We start from the raw sequence: 19,475 nt of genomic DNA, 5'->3' as shown, positions 1-19,475 counted from the left end.
GGGATCACCAACATCCCCTGACACAGGTGGCCTGGTTTGATCATTTCAGCCATGTGTTACACGGACGGTCCCTGTTAAGTATTCATCATGAGTTCCTCAGGAATTGTTTTCTGCTGCACAAGTTCTTTCACTAATTAGGCAAGTGGAAGGATGAAAGGAAGTAAAATCAGCTTGGAGGAGGGTCATACTGTTCAGGAGAATACCAGGGTAAATGCCTGATCTGTGCTGAGTGGCTGATCTCTGTAGTCAGAAGGTTGCCTGGTTGATCTCTGTAGTCAGAAGGTTGCCACTCTTGCCCTCAATCCGTGGTCTCCTGCTAGAAAATGGTGAATGGAAAAATGGTGAGGATGGGATCAAACTCAACTGCTGGGAAATAGGAGGCTGCTGAGCTTTTCTGGACCGTATTCACATTGTTGCACACTGCTTTGCTGTTATCAGACTGGAGTCTGGCAGATCGCAGAGATTAGCGAAGTCTTGCAACACGCCACATAGATGGGGAAACTATATTGGTGGCATTGGTGCAATAGTTAGAGATGACCTTGGTTCAGGAGATCGGAATGTAGAATCGGTTTGGGTGGAGATGAGGAATAGTCGGGGAAATAAATCACTAGTGGGAATGGTCTACAGGCCCCCATTGTGTAATGTGACAGGATTAATTAACAACCTCAGAGTAAAGGCACCCCCAGGTAGCAGCGACCACAATATGATTGAATTTTACATCCAGCTTGAAAGGGAGAAGAGTGGGTCTAAGTCTAGTATTTTAAATATAAATAAGGGCAACAATGTGAGGATGAAAGCTGAGCTAGCTGAAGTGAACTGGCCTACTAAGCTAGGGGATAACTCAATAGAGGAGCAGTAGCAGGCATTTAAGGGGATATTTCAGAATGAGTATATTCCAACAATAAAAAAAAATCTAAAGGGAGAACCCACCATTCATGGTTAAAGAAGTTGAGGAAAGCATCAAACTTAAGGAAGAAGCATATAACTGTGAAAAATTGAGTGGCAGGTCAGATGATTGGTCACAATATAAAGAACAGCAGGGAATGACTAAAAACTGAAAGGTTAATCAAGAGATAGAAAATAGATTGAGAGGAAGCTAGCTAGAAATGTAAAAACGGATAGCAAGAGTTTCTACAAGTACTTAAAAAGGAAAAGAGTAAGTAAAGTGAGTGTTGGGCCTCTAGAGAGTGAGTGGGCAGTTAATAGCAGATAAAAAGAAAATGGAAGATGAAATGAACAAATATTTTCCTTCTGTCTCCACTATAGAGGCTACAAGAAGCATTCCATTAAAGCTGTCAGTCAGGAGGTGGAAGAGAGAGAGGAATTTGGTGAAATTACAATCACTAGGGAAGCGATACTGAGCAAACTGATGGGGCTGTGTGCTGGGTCCTGATGGACTTCATCCTAGGGTCTTAAAAGAGGTGGCTAATGAGGTGGTATTAATTTTCCAAAATTCACTAGATTCTGGAATGGTTCTATCAGACTGGAAAGTAGCAAATATAACCCCTCTATTCAAGAAGAGATGGAGGCAGAAAACAGGAAACTATAGGCTAACGCTTGACGCCTGTCATGAGGAAGGTTTTAGAATTGATCATTTAAGGAGGTTTTGGATTTAGAAAAGCTCAAGGTAATTGGGAAGAGTCAGCATGGTTTTGTGAAAGGGAAATCATGTTTAACCAATTTATTAGAGTTCTTTGAGGGAGTAACATGCACTGTGGATAAAGGGGAGCTTGTAGACTTACTGTATTTGGATTCCAGATGGCATTTGATCAGGTGCTACATCAAAGGTTATTGTGGAAAATAAAGGCTATTGGCGTGGGGTTAATATATTAGCATGGCTGGCTGGCAGGAAGCAGAGAGTATGCATAAATGGGTCTTTTTCTGATTGGCAGGGTGTGATGAGCAGAATCTTGCAGGGGTCTGTTCTAGGTCTCAACTTTTAATAATTTATGTCAATGACTTATCTGAGAGGAGTGAAGGCGTGGTAGCAAAATTTGTAGTTGACATAAAGATAGGCAGGAAAATATGTTGTGAATACATGAGGTTGCAGGTGGATATAGATAGGTTGAGTGGGCAAAAATCTGGCAGATGGAGTATAATGTGGGAAAATGTGAAGTTGTTCACTTTGGCAGGAAGAACAAAAAAATCAGAATATTAGTTAAGCGAAGATCGACTGCAGAATTCTGAGATGCAGAGGGATCGAGGTGTTCCAGTGCATGAGTCACAAAAGGCTCGTATGCAGGCACAGCATGTAATTAACAAGGCAAATGGAACGCTACCCTCTCTTATGAGAGGGATTGAACATAAAAGTAAGGGTGTTATGCTTTAGTTATACAGGGCATTGGTGTGAAGTTTTGGTCTCCTCATTTAAGGAAGGATGTAAATGTGTTGGAGGTGGTTCAGAAGGGGTTTATGAGATGGATACCAGGAATCAGCAGGTTGTCTTATGAGGGTAGTTTGGACTGGCTGGGCTTGTTTCCACTGGAGTCTAGAAGAGTGAGGGGTGACTTGATTGAAATATACAAGATCCTGAATGGTCTGGACAAGGTGGACGTGGAAAGGATGTTTGCTCTTGTGGATGAGTCCGGAACTAGGGGGGCACTGTTTTTAAAATTAGGGGTCACCCTTTTAGGACAGAGATGAGGAGAGGTTTTTTCTGAGGGTTGTGCGACTTTGGAATCTCTGCCTCAAAAGGTGGTGGCGGTGGCGAGGTCATTGAATATCTTTTAGGTGGAGGTAAACTCTTGTTAGGTAAGGGAATCCATGATTATCAGGGGTAGATGGGAAAGATAGGAACGTGGGATTTGAAATCAGCCATAAACTTATTGAATGGCAGAGCAGGCTTGAAGGGCCAAATGGCCTACTTCTGCTCCTATTGAGTATATTCATATATTTAATTTGTGCTGTAATCTGGTACATTGTGTCCTCCATTTAGGAAAATAGCTAAACAGGATTGACATTAATGTTTAGCTGAAATGAAATGGTGGCTTGGTGGGGGGCAAGCAGTAGGAATTCACAAATGATTTGGGATTCTCTTGTTCCAAATAAATGAAAAATTCTGCTGCCGGGTATTCATGGAAATGGAATTATCTGCCATGGAGGGAGGGAAGACCTTTCCAGTTCGTGAAGAGCATTAGATGTGCTCTTCAATCCCACCCTTAACCAAAGGCTGAATATTCTTTTCAGATGTTACAATCCACAAGAATTAATATCTGTCCTACTGAAAAACCCAGTCTGCACTTTCTTGAGGAGATCATTTGACAGAGCCGCACTGCTGGAGTGTCTAGGAATTTGACAGAGCAGGTGATCGAAGCGTGTGGGAGGTAGAGTGGTGCAGTGTTTTGCGGACTGGTGGATCACCATGTTCCTTTCTTGCCCTATGCATTCCTGTGATCCTCCATAAATATTGAGCCTGGGAGAATGCAGATCACCTGGATAAACCGTGTATTGGAACTAGTCCTTCAAAGCTCTGCGAGCAGTTCCCCACAAAGCAAGAGAGCCAGTCAAACCCTACTGCTGGGACATGCCTTTGCTTGGTTGCAGGGTAGCCTAAGCCAAACCCTGGTTAGATGCTGCCTCATGTGGTGTTGCCTGCAGAATGATGAACAAGATTAGGGGAGAGAATGAGTCAATGGCAAAGAGAGGAAGGGAACCACATCAACATTGTGTTTAAAAGGTGATGATGCTGAAAGAGTCATCCCACTGGGAGAGGAATCCCAAGATCAAGTTGCGGATTAAGCAGGTGGAGTGTAGTAAGTGAGGGAATCCAGTCCCTGAGTCTGTCCTGCCTGGGACTGTGTGGTAGTCTCACTGCCTTGGCCATCGAGTGGAGTGCTGAGTGAAGCTCGGGTGTTTCAGCTCATGATTGGGAGAGTCATCATCAGGGATTGGCTTTATCTGAGGCAGCACTCCCTGGCTCAGCCTTTCCTTTCCCTTCCCTCACTTACTAACTCCACCCTGTTTACTTGATCTGCAGATTTCAGCAACTAAACTTTGGACTTCCTTTTCCAGGTCAGTGGGATGGCTCTCAACTTAGCACCAATGGTTTGACATCTAGGGTTAAACCACTATTTTTTCAGAGTATACATCTAAGTTGGACAAGTAAGTCACTGTGTGTTGTTAGGTGGATTGCCTTGATTACTGTGGCAAATTTTCATAGGCTACGTTCATTCACAGCATGGTGAACAGCCAGTCACAAGCTGGACTGTCCTTGATATTCTATTTGTGAAGGAGGTGTTTGATGGCCTTGCATGGAGAGTGTGAATCCTGTTCAGTGTAGACCGCTGCTTATGGGGGAGGTTTTCAACTAATGCCATCTCTTCAACATATGTAGCTCTTCATCTAGTGCTAGCCTTGGCTCATTTGGTAACAGTCTCACCTCTCACTCACAAAGTCATGGGTCCAAATCCCACTCCAGAGATTTGAGAACATAATCTAGGGGGCTGACATTCCAGTGCAGTACTGTGGGAGTGCTGCGCTGTTGGAGGTGTTAACTTGCGAATGTGAACTTCAAATGAGGCCCCATTTGCCAGGTTCTGGCCAACATTTATGCCTCAACCAATATAGCTGTAGAGAAGAAAAACCTGGTCCTTTATTTCATTTTTGGGGCCTTGTGTGCAAGTTGTCTGCCATTTCCCTGAATTGCAAAAATGACTGTGTTTCAAAAGTAACAGTAACACCTAATATAAAGTGCTTTTAATATAATAAAACATCCCAAGGCACTTCACAAAGAGTATTATAAAATAAAATCTAACACTGGGACACATAAAGGGATATTAGGCCAGATGACCAAAACCTTGGTCAAAGAGGTAGATTTTAAGGAGTGCCTTAAAAGATGAAAACAAAGTAGAGAGGTGGGAAAGTGTCACAGAGCTTGGAACCCAGGCAACAGAAGGCATGGCCACCAATAGTGGACCAAATGAAATTGGGGGTGCCCAAGATGTTGGAATTAGAGGAGCTTACTTGGCTGTGGGATGTCCTGAGGCCGTTATATCAATATATATACGGCTGCTGTATCAATGCCAAGTTGCTCCTCCCTCTTTTTTCACTGCGAATTAAAATATTTGACTGGCCTGTATTGTTTAGTGGTTTGGTTAAGAGATTCAGAAGTCATCTTTTAAAACTCTTACCTTGGCCACCTGGATCTGAAAACCCAGGAGGCGTCCAGAGAGGTGACTCTGCAGCAGTCTATAACACTGTGGCTACAAGAGCAGGTCAGAGGCGAGGAATCCTGCAGTGGGTAACTCACCTCCTGACTCCCTGACAGCCTGTTCGACATCTACAAGGCACAAATCAGGAGTGTGATGGAATATTCTCCACTTGCATGGATGAGTGCAGCTCCCACAACACTCAAGAAGCTTGACACCATCCAGGACAAAGCAGCCCATCCACAAACATTCACTCCCTCCACCACCGACGCACAGTGGCAGCAGTGTGTGCCATCGACAAGATGCGCTGAGGAATTCACCAAGGCTCCTTGGGCAGTTCCCTTCCAGACCTGTGAGTGCTGCCATCTAGAAGGTCAAGGGCAGCAGACACATGGGAACATCACCACCTGGAGGTTCCCCTCCGAGCCACTCACCATCCTGACTTGGAAATATATCGCCATTCCTTCACTGTCGCTGGGTCAAAATCCTGGACCTCCCTCCCTAATAGCACTGTGGGTGTACCTCCACCACATGGACTGCAGCGGTTCAAGAAGGCAGCTCACCACCACCTTCTCAAGGGCAATTAGCGATGGACAATAAATGCTGGCCTGGCCGGTGAAGCCCGCATCCTGTGAATGAATTAAAAAAAACCTTTCTGTGTGGAATACATCATAAGCCAACTACTTTGTTTCTCCAAGCATAGAGCTAATGGAAAAGCCTCTGCTGCTTGGCGCTCGTGGCTATGAATTCGCCTCATTTGCAACAGACATATGTAAATTCTGTTCCCGAAACATCTTCCAAAACGCGTCTATCTGCAGGGCACAGTTTGAAATTCAATTCATCCTAAGTAATCCAAATGCCGCATCATTTGTCGTACCCTAAGAGCTTGTTTGAATAAAAACCTGCCCCTTTCAATATAGTTTACATTCTGATATGCTCCATTGATATTTCATCTGTCCCTAGGCTTTATAATGTGTTGTTCTAGTGCTAGGATGGTGCTACTCAATATTTAATCTCCGTCAGTTGCTTGTGCATGTTTTAACTGAACAAGTCGGTTATGTGAATTAGAGGCAGGAAATCAGGTTGCCGCCTGAGAGCTGTGGGAATCGCTTCTTTTCCTTTTATTTTGAATTTCTCTTCACTCCAGGTTGTCTTCCCTCCTCCCACTTTCTGTTCCCCTGCCCCACTCTCTTAAAGAGGTTGACTGCATGCTGAGCAGTTCCATGGTTACTGACTGATCACCTCTTGGTTCCTCACCCAAGGACCATTGTTCTCCTTTAAACCGTGACAGTAAATGCTGAGATGCTCTTGGGGCAGGCAGGGCATCACAACAGAACCAAACCCTGTCTTCACCCCACTGTCAGCAAGAGGTAGCAATGGACATTAAGGACGCTGGCTAACCTTTGACCTCCTCTTGGCCAGGGAACTTTGTGGCCGGCCAGAAGCTTCATGTTGAGATCCGTTAATTCACTACAGGCCTGCAATTGTAACTTGTATCTTCCTCTTATGTCTCAGTACCACAATATCTACTCTTAAAGTCAGTGGGAAAGCAGGAAGAAAATTTATTTTCAAAAGTCTTATTTTCTATTAAGTGTTAGTGCCAAGTGACCAAACTGGTCAAATAGAAAAACTATTTTTTTTAAAATAAATCTTTCACCAGCTATGAAAAGAACCATTTATAAAGTAGAGCAGTGACATCCACCACTGTTTAAGCTCCCCAGTCAGACTATTTCAAACTGGTGACCAAAAGTGTGAGGGAGTTTATAGGCCCAGTTATTATTTTACACCTTGACTGTATCAAAGCCTTTCTCCAAATGTTCGACAATTTAATACACATTAGTGGTAATGATTGGGAATTATCAAGTGGTCATCCCCACTCCTGAAATAGACTCTGGTCACCCCCACCCTCTCGGGGGTAATTAGCGATGGGCATGGGCCATAAATGCCAGCCTAGCCAGTGACACCCATGTCCTGTGAATGAATAAAAAATGTTAGTCCAAGTGCAGTAGTGTCCCCTGCCTGGTATCTCACCCAAAGGCCCCACTTACTTTGAGTGTGAACCTACGCAGCTCATGTTGGCTGGGTCAGAAACACTTTCGAGCTAATCTGCACCCATGTATTTTTCAACATGGAGCCAGAGGGTAGCAGAAGTTGGTTTCCCTTCTGCCTAACCCAGTGGACACTGCTGACGGTTGTAGCACCTCTGCCATTGTCTTGAAATGAGCTAACTCAGTGTAGACCAGAGATTGGATGAGGGATCTTAACAGTCTCTGTGACTCAGCCCCACACTGGACAGTGTATGTAGCTGAGCTATATCCATGTATTATGACGAGTTGAAGAGTTATGCAAATGTAGTCCATTTTTTTTTGATCTCCATATGGCACTAAATATTTAAGCTCTGCTAAAGCTGTGTAGTGGTTCCTCAGTTCATTTGAATTGCAGATTGCGCTGTTACGTGCCTTGAAATTGCACAAAGACATCAGGTAGCTGTTGCATGTATTTTGCATATTTTCAAGGCCCATCTGTTGAGAAGGTGTGCAGTAACAGTTGCCAATGCTCACTGCTGTGACAAAGCACGCAAGGCAGCTTCAAGTGTGGTCACCCGGAGCAAATGAGCACTGGACCTGTTCTGCTCTGGATGATTTGCTGCAAGTTGCGTAAGGTGGTTTCCTGCAGCTTTTAGAAGCTACAGGACATGCTAAGTGAATTTGAATAAACAAGAAAATCTTGCATGTTTTTTAAAAAAAAAAATTAGTGTGAAAAAAGTGCATCCAAATGTGAGGTGTGAAGGTTCTGGTACTTTGCCCTTAGGGAGGCGGTGGCATAGTGGTATTGTCACGGGACTGGTATTCCAGTGACCCGAGGTAATGCCCTGGGGACCTGGGTTCGAATCCCACCAGATGGCAGATGGTGGAATTTGAATTCAATAAAAATCTGGGATTAAAAGTCTGATGATGACCATTGTTGCAAAATGCCCCTTAAGGAAGGAAATCAGCTGTCCTTGCCTGGTCTTGCAAAGCATGTGACTCCAGACCCAAAGCAATGTGGCTGACTCTTAAAATGCCCTCTGATTAAGCAATTCGGGATGGGAAATAAATGTTCACATCCCATGAACGAATTTTTAAAAAAAGTCATGATAGAACGATGCTTTTTCAGATAGGCTGAATTTTGTCCTTTTGATCCTGAGTTGTGATTAGGCTATTTGTAATTATTTTTCTCTTTAATCCTAATGGGTGCGTGTTACGAACAAGGAGCAGGAGGCCATTCAGCCTGCTCCACCATTTAATAAGATCACAGCCGATCTGCATCTTAAATCTGCATCCTGCCTACCCTGATAACCTAACCTCATTGCTTACCAAGAATCTATCCACCTCTGCCTCAAAAATATTCAAAGACACCTCATTCAAAGTTACTCTCGAGCAATTTTTAATATTGAGTGATTTTGGGCATGGTGGAAAACCAGTGTTCGTAGCATCGGAACAGAATAGGCCATTCAGCCACATGAGCCTGTTCCACCATTCATTGAGATCATGGTTGATCTGTGATCTAATTACTCGTACCCGCCTTTGCCCTGTATCCCTTAATACCTCTGGATAATAAAAATTTACCAATCTCAGTTTTTAAATTAACAATTGATCCAACATAAATTGCCATTTGCGGAAGAGAGTTCCAAACTTCTCCCACCCTTTGCACGAATAAGTATTTCCAAATTTTACTTCTGAAAGATCTGGCTCTAATTTTTCATCTGTGCTGCCAGAAATACACACACACACTCTCTCTCAATCTCACTCTCTCTGTGTTCTCTCTCTCTCTCTCTCTCTCTCTCTCTGTGTTCTCTATCTCTCTCTGTGTGTTCTCTATCTCTCTCTCTGTGTTCTCTCTCTCTCTCTGTGTTCTCTCTCTCTCTGTGTTCTCTCTCTCTGTGTGTTCTCTCTCTGTGTGTTCTCTCTCTGTGTGTTCTCTCTCTGTGTGTTCTCTCTGTGTGTTCTCTGTGTGTTCTCTGTGTGTTCTCTGTGTGTTCTCTGTGTGTTCTCTGTGTGTTCTCTGTGTGTTCTCTCTGTGTTCTCTCTCTCTGTGTTCTCTCTGTGTGTTCTCTCTCTCTCTCTGTGTTCTCTCTCTCTCTCTGTGTTCTCTCTCTCTCTGTGTGTTCTCTCTCTCTCTCTGTGTTCTCTCTCTCTCTCTGTGTTCTCTCTCTCTCTCTCTCTCTCTGTGTTCTCTCTCTCTGTGTTCTCTCTCTCTCTCTCTGTGTTCTCTCTCTCTCTGTGTTCTCTCTCTCTCTCTGTGTTCTCTCTCTCTCTCTGTGTTCTCTCTCTCTGTGTGTTCTCTCTCTCTGTGTGTTCTCTCTCTCTGTGTGTTCTCTCTCTCTGTGTGTTCTCTCTCTCTGTGTGTTCTCTCTCTCTGTGTGTTCTCTCACTCTGTGTTCTCTCACTCTCTGTGTGTTCTCTCACTCTCTGTGTGTTCTCTCACTCTCTGTGTGTTCTCTCACTCTCTGTGTGTTCTCTCACTCTCTGTGTGTTCTCTCACTCTCTGTGTGTTCTCTCACTCTCTGTGTGTTCTCTCACTCTCTGTGTGTTCTCTCTCTCTCTGTGTGTTCTCTCTCTGTGTGTTCTCTCTCTCTCTCTGTGTTCTCTCTCTCTGTGTTCTCTCTCTCTGTGTTCTCTCTCTCTGTGTTCTCTCTCTGTGTGTTCTCTCTCTGTGTGTTCTCTCTCTGTGTGTTCTCTCTCTGTGTGTTCTCTCTCTGTGTGTTCTCTCTCTGTGTGTTCTCTCTCTGTGTGTTCTCTCTCTGTGTGTTCTCTCTCTGTGTGTTCTCTCTCTGTGTGTTCTCTCTCTGTGTGTTCTCTCTCTGTGTGTTCTCTCTGTGTGTGTTCTCTCTCTGTGTGTGTTCTCTCTCTGTGTGTGTTCTCTCTCTGTGTGTGTTCTCTCTCTGTGTGTGTTCTCTCTCTGTGTGTGTTCTCTCTCTGTGTGTGTTCTCTCTCTGTGTGTGTTCTCTCTCTGTGTGTGTTCTCTCTCTGTGTGTGTTCTCTCTCTGTGTGTGTTCTCTCTCTGTGTGTGTTCTCTCTCTGTGTGTGTTCTCTCTCTGTGTGTGTTCTCTCTCTGTGTGTGTTCTCTCTCTGTGTGTGTTCTCTCTCTGTGTGTGTTCTCTCTCTGTGTGTGTTCTCTCTCTGTGTGTGTTCTCTCTGTGTGTGTTCTCTCTCTCTCTCTGTGTTCTCTCTCTCTGTGTTCTCTCTCTGTGTGTTCTCTCTCTGTGTGTTCTCTCTCTCTGTGTTCTCTCTCTCTGTGTTCTCTGTCTGTGTGTGTTCTCTCTCTGTGTGTGTTCTCTCTCTGTGTGTGTGTGATCTCTGTGTGTGTGTGATCTCTGTGTGTGTGTGATCTCTGTGTGTGTGTGATCTCTGTGTGTGTGTGATCTCTGTGTGTGTGTGATCTCTGTGTGTGTGTGATCTCTGTGTGTGTGTGTGATCTCTGTGTGTGTGTGTGATCTCTGTGTGTGTGTGTGTGATCTGTGTGTGTGTGTGATCTGTGTGTGTGTGTGATCTGTGTGTGATCTGTGTGTGTGTGATCTGTGTGTGTGTGATCTGTGTGTGTGTGATCTCTGTGTGTGTGTGATCTCTGTGTGTGTGTGATCTCTGTGTGTGTGTGATCTCTGTGTGTGTGATCTGTGTGTGTGTGTGATCTGTGTGTGTGTGTGATCTCTGTGTGTGTGTGATCTCTGTGTGTGGGTGTTCTCTGTGTGTGGGTGTTCTCTGTGTGTGGGTGTTCTCTGTGTGTGGGTGTTCTCTGTGTGTGGGTGTTCTGTGTGTGTGGGTGTTCTCTGTGTGTGGGTGTTCTCTGTGTGTGGGTGTTCTCTGTGTGTGGGTGTTCTGTGTGTGTGCGTGTTCTCTGTGTGTGGGTGTTCTGTGTGTGTGTGAGTTCTGTGTGTGGGTGTTCTCTGTGTGTGGGTGTTCTCTGTGTGTGGGTGTTCTCTGTGTGTGTGTGTTCTCTGTGTGGGTGTGTGCGTTCTCGGTGTGCGGGTGTGTGCGTTCTCGGTGTGCGGGTGTGTGCGTTCTCGGTGTGCGGGTGTGTGCGTTCTCGGTGTGCGGGTGTGTGCGTTCTCGGTGTGCGGGTGTGTGCGTTCTCGGTGTGTTGGTGTGTGTGCGTTCTCGGTGTGTTGGTGTGTGTGCGTTCTCGGTGTGTGGGTGTGTGTTCTCGGTGTGGGTGTGTGTTCTCGGTGTGGGTGTGTGTTCTCGGTGTGGGTGTGTGTTCTCGGTGTGGGTGTGTGTTCTCGGTGTGGGTGTGTGTTCTCGGTGTGGGTGTGTGTGTGTTCTCGGTGTGTGTGTGTGTGTGTGTGTTCTCGGTGTGTGTGTGTGTGTGTGTGTTCTCGGTGTGTGTGTGTGTGTGTGTGTTCTCGGTGTGTGTGTGTGTGTGTGTGTTCTCGGTGTGTGTGTGTGTGTGTGTGTTCTCGGTGTGTGTGTGTGTGTGTGTGTGTTCTCGGTGTGTGTGTGTGTGTGTGTGTTCTCGGTGTGTGTGTGTGTGTGTGTGTTCTCGGTGTGTGTGTGTGTGTGTGTTCTCGGTGTGTGTGTGTGTGTGTGTTCTCGGTGTGTGTGTGTGTGTGTGTTCTCGGTGTGTGTGTGTGTGTGTGTGTTCTCGGTGTGTGTGTGTGTGTGTGTTCTCGGTGTGTGTGTGTGTGTGTGTTCTCGGTGTGTGTGTGTGTGTGTGTTCTCGGTGTGTGTGTGTGTGTGTGTTCTCGGTGTGTGTGTGTGTGTGTGTGTGTGTGTTCTCGGGGTGTGTGTGTGTGTGTTCTCGCTGTGTGTGTGTGTGTTCTCGGTGTGTGTGTGTGTGTGTGTTCTCGGTGTGTGTGTGTGTGTGTGTTCTCGGTGTGTGTGTGTGTGTGTGTTCTCGGTGTGTGTGTGTGTGTGTGTTCTCGGTGTGTGTGTGTGTGTGTGTTCTCGGTGTGTGTGTGTGTGTGTTCTCGGTGTGTGTGTGTGTGTGTGTGTGTTCTCGGTGTGTGTGTGTGTGTGTGTTCTCGGTGTGTGTGTGTGTTCTCGGTGTGTGTGTGTGTGTGTGTGTGTGTGTTCTCGGGGTGTGTGTGTGTGTGTTCTCGCTGTGTGTGTGTGTGTTCTCGGTGTGTGTGTGTGTGTGTGTTCTCGGTGTGTGTGTGTGTGTGTTCTCGGTGTGTGTGTGTGTGTGTTCTCGGTGTGTGTGTGTGTGTGTGTTCTCGGTGTGTGTGTGTGTGTGTGTGTTCTCGGTGTGTGTGTGTGTGTGTGTTCTCTGTGTGTGTGTGTGTGTGTTCTCTGTGTGTGTGTGTGTGTGTGTGTTCTCGGTGTGTGTGTGTGTGTGTTCTCGGTGTGTGTGTGTGTGTGTTCTCGGTGTGTGTGTGTGTGTGTTCTCGGTGTGTGTGTGTGTTCTCGGTGTGTGTGTGTGTGTGTTCTCGGTGTGTGTGTGTGTGTGTTCTCGGTGTGTGTGTGTGTGTGTGTGTGTGTTCTCGGTGTGTGTGTGTGTGTTCTCGGTGTGTGTGTGTGTGTGTGTGTTCTCGGTGTGTGTGTGTGTGTGTGTGTGTGTGTTCTCGGTGTGTGTGTGTGTGTGTGTGTTCTCGGTGTGTGTGTGTGTGTTCTCGGTGTGTGTGTGTGTGTGTGTGTTCTCGGTGTGTGTGTGTGTGTGTGTGTTCTCGGTGTGTGTGTGTGTGTGTGTGTGTGTGTTCTCGGTGTGTGTGTGTGTGTGTGTGTTCTCGGTGTGTGTGTGTGTGTGTGTGTGTTCTCGGTGTGTGTGTGTGTGTGTGTTCTCGGTGTGTGTGTGTGTGTGTGTGTTCTCGGTGTGTGTGTGTGTGTGTGTGTTCTCGGTGTGTGTGTGTGTGTGTGTGTTCTCGGTGTGTGTGTGTGTGTGTGTGTTCTCGGTGTGTGTGTGTGTGTGTGTTCTCGGTGTGTGTGTGTGTGTGTTCTCGGTGTGTGTGTGTGTGTGTTCTCGGTGTGTGTGTGTGTGTGTTCTCGGTGTGTGTGTGTGTGTGTTCTCGGTGTGTGTGTGTGTGTGTTCTCGGTGTGTATGTGTGTGTGTTCTCGGTGTGTGTGTGTGTGTGTTCTCGGTGTGTGTGTGTGTGTGTTCTCGGTGTGTGTGTGTGTGTGTTCTCGGTGTGTGTGTGTGTGTGTTCTCGGTGTGTGTGTGTGTGTGTTCTCGGTGTGTGTGTGTGTGTTCTCGGTGTGTGTGTGTGTGTTCTCGGTGTGTGTGTGTGTGTTCTCGGTGTGTGTGTGTGTGTTCTCGGTGTGTGTGTGTGTTCTCGGTGTGTGTGTGTGTTCTCGGTGTGTGTGTGTGTGTTCTCGGTGTGTGTGTGTGTGTGTGTTCTCGGTGTGTGTGTGTGTGTGTGTTCTCGGTGTGTGTGTGTGTGTGTGTTCTCGGTGTGTGTGTGTGTGTGTGTTCTCGGTGTGTGTCTGTGTGTGTGTTCTCGGTGTGTGTCTGTGTGCGTGTTCTCGGTGTGTGTGTGTTCTCGGTGTGTGTGTGTTCTCGGTGTGTGTGTGTGTGTGTGTGTGTGTGTGTTCTCGGTGTGTGTGTGTGTGTGTGTTCTCGGTGTGTGTGTTCTCGGTGTGTGTGTGTGTGTGTTCTCGGTGTGTGTGTGTGTGTGTTCTCGGTGTGTGTGTGTGTGTGTTCTGGGTGTGTGTGTGTGTGTGTTCTCGGTGTGTGTGTGTGTTCTCGGTGTGTGTGTGTGTGTGTGTCCTGGGTGTGTGTGTGTGTGTGTGTGTGTTCTGGGTGTGTGTGTGTGTGTGTGTGTTCTGGGTGTGTGTGTGTGTGTGTGTGTGTGTGTTCTGGGTGTGTGTGTGTGTGTGTGTGTGTGTGTTCTGGGTGTGTGTGTGTGTGTGTGTGTGTGTTCTGGGTGTGTGTGTGTGTGTGTGTTCTGGGTGTGTGTGTGTGTGTGTGTGTGTTCTGGGTGTGTGTGTGTGTGTGTGTTCTGGGTGTGTGTGTGTGTGTGTGTGTTCTGGGTGTGTGTGTGTGTGTGTGTTCTGGGTGTGTGTGTGTGTGTGTGTGTTCTGGGTGTGTGTGTGTGTGTGTGTTCTGGGTGTGTGTGTGTGTGTGTGTTCTGGGTGTGTGTGTGTGTGTGTGTGTGTTCTGGGTGTGTGTGTGTGTGTGTTCTGGGTGTGTGTGTGTGTGTTCTCGGTGTGTGTGTGTGTGTGTTCTGGGTGTGTGTGTGTGTGTGTGTTCTGGGTGTGTGTGTGTGTGTGTGTGTTCTGGGTGTGTGTGTTCTGGGTGTGTGTGTTCTGGGTGTGTGTGTTCTGGGTGTGTGTGTGTGTGTGTGTGTGTGTGTGTGTGTGTGTGTGTGTTCCGGGTGTGTGTGTGTGTGTTCCGGGTGTGTGTGTGTGTGTGTGTGTGTGTGTGTGTGTTCTGGGTGTGTGTGTGTGTGTGTTCTGGGTGTGTGTGTGTGTGTGTTCTGGGTGTGTGTGTGTGTTCTCGGTGTGTGTGTGTGTGTGTGTGTTCTTGGTGTGTGTGTGTGTGTCCTCGGTGTGTGTGTGTGTGTGTGTCCTCGGTGTGTGTGTGTGTGTGTGTGTCCTCGGGGTGTGTGTGTGTGTGTCCTCGGGGTGTGTGTGTGTGTGTCCTCGGGGTGTGTGTGTGTGTGTCCTCGGGGTGTGTGTGTGTGTGTCCTCGGGGTGTGTGTGTGTGTGTCCTCGGGGTGTGTGTGTGTGTGTGTCCTCGGTGTGTGTGTGTGTGTCCTCGGTGTGTGTGTGTGTCCTCGGTGTGTGTGTGTGTCCGTCCTCGGTGTGTGTGTGTGTCCGTCCTCGGTGTGTGTGTGTGTGTGTGTGTCCTCGGTGTGTGTGTGTGTGTGTGTGTCCTCGGTGTGTGTGTGTGTGTGTGTGTCCTCGGTGTGTGTGTGTGTGTGTGTGTGTGTTCTCGGTGTGTGTGTGTGTGTGTGTGTGTTCTCGGTGTGTGTCTGTGTGTGTGTTCTCGGTGTGTGTCTGTGTGTGTGTTCTCGGTGTGTGTCTGTGTGTGTTCTCGGTGTGTGTGTGTGTGTTCGCGGTGTATGTGTGTGTGTGTGTGTTCTCGGTGTGTGTGTGTGTGTGTGTTCTCGGTGTGTGTGTTCTCGGTGTGTGTGTGTGTGTGTTCTCGGTGTGTGTGTGTGTGTTCTCGGTGTGTGTGTGTGTGTGTGTTCTCGGTGTTTGTGTGTGTGTTCTCGGTGTTTGTGTGTGTGTTCTCGGTGTGTGTGTGTGTTCTGGGTGTGTGTGTGTGTGTGTCCTGGGTGTGTGTGTGTGTGTGTGTTCTGAGTGTGTGTGTGTGTGTGTGTGTTCTGGGTGTGTGTGTGTGTGTGTGTGTTCTGGGTGTGTGTGTGTGTGTGTGTGTTCTGGGTGTGTGTGTGTGTGTGTTCTGTGTGTGTGTGTGTGTTCTGTGTGTGTGTGTGTGTTCTGTGTGTGTGTGTGTGTTCTGGGTGTGTGTGTGTGTGTGTGTGTGTGTTCTGGGTGTGTGTGTGTGTGTGTGTGTGTGTTCTGGGTGTGTGTGTGTGTGTGTGTGTGTTCTGGGTGTGTGTGTGTGTGTGTGTTCTGGGTGTGTGTGTGTGTGTTCTGGGTGTGTGTGTGTGTGTTCTGGGTGTGTGTGTGTGTGTGTGTTCTGGGTGTGTGTGTGTGTGTGTTCTGGGTGTGTGTGTGTGTGTGTTCTGGGTGTGTGTGTGTGTGTGTTCTGGGTGTGTGTGTGTGTGTGTGTTCTTGGTGTGTGTGTGTGTGTTCTGGGTGTGTGTGTGTGTGTGTGTTCTGGGTGTGTGTGTGTTCTGGGTGTGTGTGTGTGTGTGTTCTGGGTGTGTGTGTGTGTGTTCTGGGTGTGTGTGTGTGTTCTGGGTGTGTGTGTGTGTTCTGGGTGTGTGTGTGTGTTCTGGGTGTGTGTGTGTGTGTGTTCTGGGTGTGTGTGTGTGTGTGTTCTGGGTGTGTGTGTGTGTGTGTTCTCGGTGTGTGTGTGTGTGTGTTCTCGGTGTGTGTGTGTGTGTGTTCTTGGTGTGTGTGTGTGTGTTCTTGGTGTGTGTGTGTGTGTGTGTTCTTGGTGTGTGTGTGTGTGTTCTTGGTGTGTGTGTGTGTGTTCTTGGTGTGTGTGTGTGTGTTCTTGGTGTGTGTGTGTGTGTTCTTGGTGTGTGTGTGTGTGTTCTTGGTGTGTGTGTGTGTGTTCTTGGTGTGTGTGTGTGTGTCCTCAGTGTGTGTGTGTGTGTGTGTCCTCGGTGTGTGTGTGTGTGTGTGTCCTCGGGGTGTGTGTGTGTGTGTCCTCGGGGTGTGTGTGTGTGTGTCCTCGGGGTGTGTGTGTGTGTGTCCTCGGTGTGTGTGTGTGTGTGTCCTCGGTGTGTGTGTGTGTGTGTCCTCGGTGTGTGTGTGTGTCCTCGGTGTGTGTGTGTGTCCTCGGTGTGTGTGTGTGTGTGTCCTCGGTGTGTGTGTGTGTGTGTTCTTGGTGTGTGTGTGTGTGTTCTTGGTGTGTGTGTGTGTGTTCTTGGTGTGTGTGTGTGTGTTCTTGGTGTGTGTGTGTGTTCTTGGTGTGTGTGTGTGTTCTTGGTGTGTGTGTGTGTGTCCTCGGTGTGTGTGTGTGTGTGTCCTCGGTGTGTGTGTGTGTGTGTGTCCTCGGGGTGTGTGTGTGTGTGTCCTCGGGGTGTGTGTGTGTGTGTCCTCGGGGTGTGTGTGTGTGTGTCCTCGGGGTGTGTGTGTGTGTGTCCTCGGGGTGTGTGTGTGTGTGTCCTCGGTGTGTGTGTGTGTGTCCTCGGTGTGTGTGTGTGTGTCCTCGGTGTGTGTGTGTGTGTCCTCGGTGTGTGTGTGTGTCCTCGGTGTGTGTGTGTGTGTGTGTGTCCTCGGTGTGTGTGTGTGTGTGTGTGTCCTCGGTGTGTGTGTGTGTGTGTGTGTGTGTCCTCGGTGTGTGTGTGTGTGTGTGTCCTCGGTGTGTGTGTGTGTGTGTGTCCTCGGTGTGTGTGTGTGTGTGTGTCCTCGGTGTGTGTGTGTGTGTGTGTCCTCGGTGTGTGTGTGTGTGTGTGTCCTCGGTGTGTGTGTGTGTGTGTGTGTCCTCGGTGTGTGTGTGTGTGTGTCCTCGGTGTGTGTGTGTGTGTGTCCTCGGTGTGTGTGTGTGTGTGTCCTCGGTGTGTGTGTGTGTGTGTGTGTCCTCGGTGTGTGTGTGTGTGTGTCCTCGGTGTGTGTGTGTGTGTGTCCTCGGTGTGTGTGTGTGTGTGTCCTCGGTGTGTGTGTGTGTGTGTCCTCGGTGTGTGTGTGTGTGTGTCCTCGATGTGTGTGTGTGTGTGTCCTCGGTGTGTGTGTGTGTCCTCGGTGTGTGTGTGTGTCCTCGGTGTGTGTGTGTGTCCTCGGTGTGTGTGTGTCCTCGGTGTGTGTGTGTCCTCGGTGTGTGTGTGTGTGTGTCCTCGGTGTGTGTGTGTGTGTCCTCGGTGTGTGTGTGTGTGTCCTCGGTGTGTGTGTGTGTGTCCTCGGTGTGTGTGTGTGTGTGTGTGTCCTCGGGGGGGTGTGTGTGTGTGTGTGTGTGTGTGTGTGTGTGTGTGTGTGTGTGTGTGTGTCCTCGGTGTGTGTGTGTGTGTGTCCTCGGTGTGTGTGTGTGTGTGTGTGTGTCCTCGGTGTGTGTGTGTGTGTGTGTCCACGGTGTGTGTCCTCGGTGTGTGTGTGTGTGTGTGTGTCCACGGTGTGTGTGTGTGTGTGTGTGTCCTCGGTGTGTGTGTGTGTGTGTGTGTCCTCGGTGTGTGTGTGTGTGTGTGTGTCCTCGGTGTGTGTGTGTGTGTGTGTCCTCGGTGTGTATGTGTGTGTGTGTGTCCTCGGTGTGTGTGTGTGTGTGTGTCCTCGGTGTGTGTGTGTGTGTGTGTGTTCTGGGTGTGTGTGTGTGTGTGTTCTGGGTGTGTGTGTGTGTGTGTTCTGGCTGTGTGTGTGTGTGTGTTCTGGCTGTGTGTGTGTGTGTGTTCTGGCTGTGTGTGTGTGTGTTCTCGGTGTGTGTGTGTGTGTGTTCTTGGTGTGTGTGTGTGTTCTTGGTGTGCGTGTGTGTGTCCTCGGTGTGTGTGTGTGTGTGTCCTCGGTGTGTGTGTGTGTGTGTGTATGTGTCCTCGGTGTGTGTGTGTGTCCTCGGTGTGTGTGTGTGTGTGTGTGTGTCCTCGGGGTGTGTGTGTGTGTGTCCTCGGGGTGTGTGTGTGTGTGTCCTCGGGGTGTGTGTGTGTGTGTCCTCGGGGTGTGTGTGTGTGTGTCCTCGGTGTGTGTGTGTGTGTCCTCGGTGTGTGTGTGTGTGTCCTCGGTGTGTGTGTGTGTGTCCTCGGTGTGTGTGTGTGTGTGTCCTCGGTGTGTGTGTGTGTGTGTTCTCGGTGTGTGTGTGTGTGTGTTCTCGGTGTGTGTGTGTGTGTGTGTGTGTGTTCTCGGTGTGTGTGTGTGTGTTCTCGGTGTGTGTGTGTGTGTTCTCGGTGTGTGTGTGTGTGTTCTCGGTGTGTGTGTGTGTGTTCTCGGTGTGTGTGTGTGTGTTCTCGGTGTGTGTGTGTGTTCTCGGTGTGTGTGTGTGTTCTCGGTGTGTGTGTGTGTGTGTTCTCGGTGTGTGTGTGTGTGTTCTCGGTGTGTGTGTGTGTGTTCTCGGTGTGTGTGTGTGTTCTCGGTGTGTGTGTGTGTGTGTTCTCGGTGTGTGTGTGTGTGTTCTCGGTGTGTGTGTGTGTGTGTGTTCTCGGTGTGTGTGTGTGTTCTCGGTGTGTGTGTGTGTGTGTGTTCTCGGTGTGTGTGTGTGTTCTCGGTGTGTGTGTGTGTTCTCGGTGTGTGTGTGTGTGTGTTCTCGGTGTGTGTGTGTGTGTGTTCTCGGTGTGTGTGTGTGTGTGTTCTCGGTGTGTGTGTGTGTGTGTGTTCTCGGTGTGTGTGTGTGTGTGTGTTCTCGGTGTGTGTGTGTGTGTGTGTTCTCGGTGTGTGTGTGTGTGTGTGTTCTCGGTGTGTGTGTGTGTGTGTTCTCGGTGTGTGTGTGTGTGTGTGTTCTCGGTGTGTGTGTGTGTGTGTTCTCGGTGTGTGTGTGTGTGTGTGTGTTCTCGGTGTGTGTGTGTGTGTGTGTGTTCTCGGTGTGTGTGTGTGTGTGTGTTCTCGGTGTGTGTGTGTGTGTGTGTTCTCGGTGTGTGTGTGTGTGTGTGTTCTCGGTGTGTGTGTGTGTGTGTTCTCGGTGTGTGTGTGTGTGTGTTCTCGGTGTGTGTGTGTGTGTGTTCTCGGTGTGTGTGTGTGTGTGTTCTCGGTGTGTGTGTGTGTGTGTGTGTTCTCGGTGTGTGTGTGTGTGTGTGTTCTCGGTGTGTGTGTGTGTGTGTGTGTGTGTGTGTGTGTGTTCTCGGTGTGTGTGTGTGTGTGTGTTCTCGGTGTGTGTGTTCTCGGTGTGTGTGTGTGTGTGTTCTCGGTGTGTGTGTGTGTGTGT

General features: G+C 48.4%; 1 protein-coding gene across 5 annotated transcripts in view; it reads left to right on the top strand.

Annotated features, from left to right (window-relative positions):
• Nucleotides 1-19,475, top strand: part of gse1 (Gse1 coiled-coil protein) — a 604,225-nt gene that overhangs the window by 506,491 nt on the left and 78,259 nt on the right. The window lies entirely within an intron of this gene.

The sequence above is a fragment of the Carcharodon carcharias genome, chromosome 7, assembly GCF_017639515.1.
Source record: "Carcharodon carcharias isolate sCarCar2 chromosome 7, sCarCar2.pri, whole genome shotgun sequence".
Taxonomy (NCBI): domain Eukaryota; kingdom Metazoa; phylum Chordata; class Chondrichthyes; order Lamniformes; family Lamnidae; genus Carcharodon; species Carcharodon carcharias.
This window is presented reverse-complemented; position numbering and strand designations above follow the sequence as displayed.